Raw genomic sequence first — 7,411 nt, 5'->3', positions numbered from 1 at the left:
ACAATCACATAATCAATGACTGATCTCCCATTCGGCCCCATGTACGTCCAGCTCCCCTCCTCATCTCCTGCTACATCTCCCTCCATTCACAATTGCCCACCCTATCTCCTCTAATCTTCTCACTAACAATTTCCCTTTCCAATTTCGCAGCGTCAACTCACGTCAGATCCCGGCTGAGCCCCCAAAATTGTAAGCGCAGATGAACGGCAGTAAAGAAATTGTTCTAAATCCCTCAGTGAAAAATAAGATAGAATATATTTGGCTCAAGATACAATATAATTTGGCAATGTCAACGGTATTAAATTCGAGCGAGGACTGTTCCTTCCGACAGTTAATCGGCTGTATTTATTTCTTTCGCTTAGACTTCTAGATAATTCTTGACTTTTCGGTTATTGCTTTGTCTTACGACCTCGTCAAGGTAATCGGAGATATTGTTTTTACTTGGCTGTCTCACGAAACAATCCGAGTCGACTTACACTGTTTTTGTTTGCGTCCATATTATAATGCCGAGTTTGTCTCGAGTAAATATAACGGTCGAGACAAATACTTTTATTATCGATTCGCAATATCTAAGATAAATTATTCACGCGATACAATATTATAATTTAAAATAATTCCGATCCTACATTACTTTGTCGTATCTTTCAATTTTATAGATCTGATGCACAGCATGACAAATCATTATGTAACACGTAACGTATAATTTCACGATACATGCTACAATCGCATGATAACGTATTATCTTCTTCACTTCTTGGAAAATGTACATTCCTATATGATTATGTTTTCTTAAAATACAATTTATAAATATGTAAACAAACATGTGCAACAGATGAATGAAAATGTCTATATATTATTATTTATCAATTTATACACTTAATTATTAATGAAGAATTTTGATTAAAGTAGCCAATCTTTTCTAATCTTTCAATCCCGAAAATAAAAAAACAAGATAAAAATCATATTTTTGACAAAAGTTGTAAAATAAACATTAAACTGAGTAAATGGCAATATGAGCCTAGGCGCTGTTAATAGGGCGCAATTTTTTAAAAAATTAAATGTATTATATAAGCATTCAAACGCACATCGTTTATTTAGATCCAAATTATCTTAATAAAATATTCGCGGACGTTTCGGATCCTTCTTAGGGCCATCTTCAGCGCAAAAAAAAACCTTAATACCGAGATTAACATAGAATTTGTAGATGAAGGATATTACAAGACACAACATAAGCAATTGATTATCGCAAAATAATTGTGTAAAATAAATGTAAAAAAAGATACAACACAAATATACAAATAAGCAAATGGCATTAAGACATGTGGTTTTGAAATAGAGAAGCTCTAAATAAGAAGTACTCGTGATATAGTAATTTACATGTTACTATGATCTAATCAGCGTGCAGAGTTAGAGAGTGTGCAAGACTACGTTAGTGCGTCTTTTATTGAAATTCGGTCCCGGAAAAGTGTGACAAACGCAGGCACAGAGATCCGCGTCGGTAATTGCTACCTCGGTGTCCTGGTGAGAGCAGGGTGTCTTTGCTCTTTGTCATCTGCGGCACGATGAGCAATGAGTTCGGTGGAGTCGGCGACACGGTAGAAGTTTGCGGTGAGGTAGCCAGTGTTAGATTGGGTAGCGATTGACCCAGACTCGAATACGGTACTTGGACACTCAGCGTGTTCGGCGTCGGTGATTTACTCAATAACGAACGCCTGATTCGGACAATGAGTTTTAATAGAGATGTTATTACAGTCCATTTACTTTGCGATTCATCAATGTGAAATCGCGAAAGTTTGTACGTTTCAACATCGCGCTCATCTTATGTGCATGGATCTGTGATTATGCCCGGAACTCGATTCGCCACCTTCCTCCGACGACAACGAACTCGACGCTCGCGGTTGTTCGTTCGTCTCCACGCTGACGTTTCTGCTCGGATTATAACTGGGTAGAAAGCTGCTACTTCCCTGAGACGCGCCTTCCATCTCCATACTACCGCTAGAAATGATGGAACGCATTTTATAGGCATTTTAAATACAACAAGACTTCGAGATTTCTTTTTTTTTACTTTTCGAAACATACCTATGACTATGAGTGAGACTGCTAACATGTGAGGCTCTGCTACTGCCACGCGGAGTTCTTGGAAAGGTCCCCTCGCACTCTTCCGTTTCGAAATCGCCGTCGCCCAAAGTACTCGGTTGCCTGCTAACTGGTGCCAGATTCATTACTGGCTCGGCACCGAGCGACGGTGCTTTCATCAATATGAATTGTTGCTGAGCGTGTCTCAAGGATTCCATCCACGACTGAAAAAGCATGTGGTACTGTTAGTTTAAAACAACTTCCGCTCGTAAACTAGAAACCGCATTAGCTAAAATCATGAAGGTTTGCGGTTTCACCGACATCGACCAATTTTAACTTTAAATTTAATTAATTCAATCTTCTCTAGATTATTAAAAAATTGCATTATGTATATACATGTTGTTAGTTACAAAGAAAGATAAAAATTTAATTTCAACTATAATTATATCTAGTTAAGCGACATTAGTGAAGACCGTGGTTAATGAAGGTACACTACAAACGAATCTAAATCGAACGGAACAGTGAATCAACATTCCGCGAACTTTGTCGTAATTCGTGATGTTTGTCGAGTCACCTTGGCTAGTTTCGGGTCACCGGCGCTCAGGATTAAAGCGGCCGAAACTGTCCCGTACTCATTAAGATAAACCAATCCTATACTGGACGGTTCTTTGACCTCGTGTATTCGTATGCGGTCGACAACATACGGTTGCCTAATGATCTTAAACATTTTTTTCGTTGTAGATTTGCAAATCAATAGCATGTCGGTCAATAATAGTACGTGCACTTCCATCTGTAAAGGATAATTAATAGACCGTAATTTCTTATTTCAACACAGTGAGAATTAAATAATTGCTATCTTTAAGATATAGAAAAAAATTAGCTATAGAAACTACTTCATAAAATAAGTCAAATTACAACAGAATTATTTTCAATTATTTCGCTTATTATTGACAATCATGGATATTCTCTTTTAATCTCATATACTTATATTTCTGAATATAGTTTCATTTTATTCATATAAAAGTAATTTTGATCTGACTAACAATAAATAACATTGTCGCATACTTTGCTGGTGGCGTCTCTGAGTTTCAAATCCCCCTCTCGAAGGAGGGTTCTCAGGCTGCCCTTCGGACACCCGGGCATCGGCGTCGTGGTAATGTCGAGATTGCTGTACAGTTTGATCAGTTTCTCCACCTCCTCATCGAGACCTTTAGATTCCACGACGTCGTAACTCTCTAGACGGGAGGCTGCGCTGTCCAGCTTAGGAGCCTCCTCGTTTTTCCTCAGGGCCGCGTTCACAGACGCCACGAAACCGTCGACGGACCAGTGATGCAAGATTTCACGCGCGACAGCCACTTCGCGACAGCCATCTTGCAGTGGAGGGGGTAGGTCGGCAGCGCAGAGCGCACCGAAAAGATGAGAACCCTTGTCCTTCGAACATTTGTAGAAGAGGACAGGTATATATCTTTTGTCCTTTATTTTCTTTTGATAGAATAGAGCTACGAATTTCGAGCGAATCCGGAATACTGGCGATAGCGAGTAGGCGATGCAACCCAATATGCAAAAAGAAAATATAAAATATAAAAAATATATTTAATATTATAAAATAATATTAATAAAATTAATATATTTTAAACATAAATTAAGAAACTTATATTTAAAATTTTAATTAAAAATAATTATTAATTAATAATAATTATAAGTATATTTTATATATAAAAATCCACTTGGCCAATATATACACCTTTCTATTAAAAAAGATTTTTTATCTTTAAAGAAATAATTGTAATAAAATAATATTTTAATTTATAAATATTGTTTAAGATTTTATTCTTTTTATTCCCTATTTATTTTGTACTAATGTACGACGTACATATTGTTGCTCAACGGAAACTGTGAGAAGGTGGTGGTTTCTTCCGTCAAAAAATTTAAAATATTGTATATTGGGAAATGTATTTCAATCATTATATTCGGCTTCCCGACGAGCCGTGTTTACCTTTTTTGCGCGTGTTGATCGTTTTACCGCGCGTCTCGTCTTGTCAAGCAGCTCTCCAATCAGCTGTTTGACACAATAAAATCTAGCGACAGGTTTTTGACATTTATGTCTTCGAAATTCGTCGAGTCAGCTGTAGACCGTTTTACTATAAACATCTCTCGTTTTCGAGCAATTAGCTCTTGATCAGTATATATATTTCGCTTTAACAAATAGTATAAAGTAACGAAAAATATGTGTTGAATTAACGAAGCCCCGAAAAGCTCGTAAGCGAAGCTTGGCTTACAGACGACCGATACAAATCTTGGGTATGTAAAGTATCATCTGATAGTAGTCTTTATTTTATTGCAGTGTTACGTCCTGTGGACTGCACGATTCTTTTCTCCTCCCCGATTTACGCAGATTCGCGTTCCGCGAACATATTAATTATAAGACCGAAATTAGTTATAAGAATTAAACGGAGAAAGACAGTGATTGTGAAACAACTCGATCGGTGAGATTACGAAACCTACACTTTGATCAATAAGTCATAGGTAATGTTGAAATATCACGATCGACACACGCTATCAGTAGACCAAAGATCGGAATTAGGAAAGAACTCTTCATACAAGGAAGCAATACGTTGCGCAAAGGGGATTAAACACCGAACGTATGACTATGAGTCACAAGAAAAGAAGACGCCCTTTGCCCTATAGGAAGGGCAGACGAATAGTATAAAAGCAGCGAATCTTCCAAGAATGCTCTCTATTAATTCCGCCTACGTCGTGGCAGTTACACACTTCTGGATCCTCGCATTAAACATATATTTTGTGACCGTCGGGGCTCAACAACCAGCTACCAGTCAACCTACACCTTCGCCCACACCACTCGAAGGAACCATCGATCCTGAAGATCAACCTATAGCTGCCAACCCGCTCACCAAATAATATACAGTGAGTACTTTCATTCTTCTACGATCACGGAAGTAATCCCCGGAATCGCGACTAAACTTAATAAGTAGTGGAAATCGCTGCCTCGTCGAGCATTGAAACGCGCTCTCCGATTGAAACGAGACGATCAAAAGCCAACGCGAATCCTCAACCGCCTCATAGCACATCAACGTTACACACACACTCATATATAATTGTTTATACATGTCCACAAATTCAAATGTCTAATTCTCCGAATATTATTAAGATTTTATTTTTTTTGAATAAATGATAATTATTTACATTACGCGAATTTAAAGTCTTATTTAAACCCCTGCGTTCCTTCATATATCCCCCGAGATCGCACAAGGTCCTATCCCGCGTAAAATGGATTTAATTCCCTTACCGAAAAGGACCGACAAACGGACCCCTGAAATAAGCCAGGTAAAAGCGACTATCCAGTCGTTGACCTGCAAAAGGGCCAGACAGTCCGTTCGACCCGAAATCACTCCGATTTCGGGAAAACGCTGTTACGACCTTCGAGCGGCCTTTCCTTCGTGCAGGCCAGGACGTAACATACGTTTAATTGGGGGCTCGTCCGGGATTGAAATGTGCGATCTTTGGGAATAGGAATGAGTAAAGGGACTAGAAGCACAACGGACAAAGACGAAATAGATGAACTTTACAAGACCGCGTTAGAAACACCACACAGAACACGTGAATCTAAATCAAAATTCACAGCATCTACGCCTCGACACGTACATTTTTTAGGAGATTCTAATTTAACCGAAATAAGTGAATTACCCGACGAATCCGACCAAGTCGAATTTATTGATTTATATCAAAAAATCAGATTTTCAAAATTAATATCGATAATTCTAACGGCGAATCCGGAGGTCCACCAATAAACATGGCTAACGCTAATCCTTTCGCCACTTTAAAATACGCGGTCGAAGCCGTTCCCTTTTTTGACGGTAGTAACACCCCACTAAATTATTTTATTGAGGGATGCGAGGAAGCAAAATCTATGCTCCCTAAAGAGGCAGAGTGTCAATTCGCTAAAATTATAAGAACGCGAATAGTGGGGGAAGCGCGTCGTACTATACAAGATCAAGATTTTAATACCGTAGCTGCATTAACAACGTATTTGAAGAAAATTTACGGTCCCTCCAAAAATGTCTATCAATTACAAGGAGAATTAGGTTGCGTTTATCAGAAAAATAATGAAGATGTCGTCACTTACGCGAATCGGGTTAAACTTCTCGGAAAACAAATACTAGAGGCATATCGAAGCTCAGGGAACGCCATGCCTGAACAGGATATAAAAGCAACTATAGAAACAGATATGTGTAAATGCTTTATTAGAGGACTAAAACCCGAAATAGAACAAAGAATAGCACGAGACTTAAACGTACAGGAAACCGTGGTCGACGCGTTAAAAATAGAAAGAGAGCTTCAACAAATGACAGATTTACGACAAGGCGCTAAATCAAGTCAACATTCACCGCTACCTGTTAATCTATCTCGAGAAGTCTGCCAAATCTGTTATAAAGAAGGACATGCAGCAAGTAGTTGTCGAAAGCTCACTCAACTTTCACCACAAAATCAAAATCCTTTCGGAAACACAGGAACGGATATTTTAATCTGTCAAATTTGTAAAAAACGCGGGCATAGCGCAGATAAATGTCGGTTACGCGACCCACGATCTCGACAATCAATTAACGTAATTCAGGAAAAGGTCATTACTTGTCAATTATGCTCTAAGATTGGTCATAATGCAAAATCATGTCGACAGAATAACTTTAATCAACAAACAAATAAATCTTTAGTAATTTGCCAATGGTGCGATAAATCCGGTCACTCGGCTAATAATTGTTGGAAGAAACAAAATGAACGCAATACTAATATCGTGTGTCAAACTTGTAACAATTATGGCCATATCTCTAGAAATTGCCGCTCTAAAATCAATCCAATACCAACACATAAAGACAATTTATTCTGCCGATATTGCAAAGAACAGGGCCATCTTCTCGATACATGTCAATTACGAATTACGAGTAACAATCGCCGCAAAGAAAAAGAGCAAGGAAACTACAACGGACCCTCGACATCGGATGTAAAATCGGGGGCCGAGCGAACATCACACCCATCCGTGCAGCGGCAAGCCAAGTAAATAACTACGAACCCGAAATCAGGCCTGTAACTATAAGCCTCGACAAACATAGTCGCGTGCCTACGGTACAGGTTGAAATCGATAAAATTACCACTCAAATAACCTTTATGTTAGACACGGGATCCGGACCGAATATAATTAAAGAAAATTTTGTGCCCAAAAATACAAGTATTAATTATTCGAATATTTTAAAATTAAATGGCATAAACAATTATCCTGTCTATACCCTAGGAGAAATTACACTAACACTTTTTGAATTAC

The 7,411-nt window shown here is 38.4% G+C and overlaps 1 pseudogene; it reads right to left on the bottom strand.

Moving 5' to 3' along the window:
• Nucleotides 1-1,441: 1,441 nt before the first annotated feature.
• LOC145948700 (uncharacterized) lies at nucleotides 1,442-5,741 on the bottom strand (annotated as a pseudogene).
• Nucleotides 5,742-7,411: the final 1,670 nt, after the last annotated feature.

This window comes from Prenolepis imparis, unplaced genomic scaffold, assembly GCF_030444845.1.
Source record: "Prenolepis imparis isolate NDT839.2.m4 unplaced genomic scaffold, iyPreImpa1.0 SCAF_587, whole genome shotgun sequence".
Taxonomy (NCBI): domain Eukaryota; kingdom Metazoa; phylum Arthropoda; class Insecta; order Hymenoptera; family Formicidae; genus Prenolepis; species Prenolepis imparis.
This window is presented reverse-complemented; position numbering and strand designations above follow the sequence as displayed.